General features: G+C 33.2%; 1 non-coding gene across 1 annotated transcript; it reads left to right on the top strand.

Annotated features, from left to right (window-relative positions):
* Positions 1-206: 206 nt before the first annotated feature.
* LOC121823298 (U1 spliceosomal RNA) lies at positions 207-370 on the top strand. The gene has a single exon (XR_006064714.2). It is a non-coding gene; the product is annotated as a U1 spliceosomal RNA (small nuclear RNA).
* Positions 371-657: the final 287 nt, after the last annotated feature.

Below are 657 nucleotides of genomic sequence, written 5' to 3'. Positions count from 1 at the left end.
TTTCTATTGTCCCAAGTGCTCTTTGTATGATCCATATGATAGCAAGTGTGTTTCTTCTTACTGAAGAAATGATCTGCAGAAAAATGACTAAAACCTAAACATCCACAGTTGCAATAAATTTCAAAACAGAAGGAAAAATTCAATAGTGAGTGAACTAATTAGCTGAGGTTTTGTATTTATTTTTATTCTATAAAACTTATTTTCTCATACTTACCGGGCAGGGGAGATACCATGATCATCAAGATGGTTTTCCCAGGTCGAGGCTTATCCATTGCACTCCGGATGTGCTGACCCCTGCAATTTCCCCAAATGCGGGAAACTCCACTGCATAATTTGTGGTAGTGGGGGACTGCGTTTGCGCTCTCCCCTGAATTAAAAAAAAGAAAAAAAAACTTACTTTCTCTAAAATGTAAATGAATAAATCAAAGCTCTTTGAGCTGGTATTGTTGCTATGTGAAAATGTCAATTGAGCCTAAATAAAATTGAAACAAATTTTTGAAATTCATGTGCAGGGTCAAAGTAGGAATTTCATAAAATAAATTACATGCAAATGCATATACATATGCAAATGATACAAATTAAATAAAGTAATAACTGTTCTGTATAAAATCATTATCTAGTATTCAATCCTTATTATAACCATCAATGAATGTTCAC

The sequence above is a fragment of the Peromyscus maniculatus genome, chromosome 16, assembly GCF_049852395.1.
Source record: "Peromyscus maniculatus bairdii isolate BWxNUB_F1_BW_parent chromosome 16, HU_Pman_BW_mat_3.1, whole genome shotgun sequence".
In the NCBI taxonomy this organism is placed as follows: domain Eukaryota; kingdom Metazoa; phylum Chordata; class Mammalia; order Rodentia; family Cricetidae; genus Peromyscus; species Peromyscus maniculatus.
The sequence above is the reverse complement of the archived record's forward strand: the minus strand, read 5'-3'. Positions and strand labels throughout refer to the sequence as shown.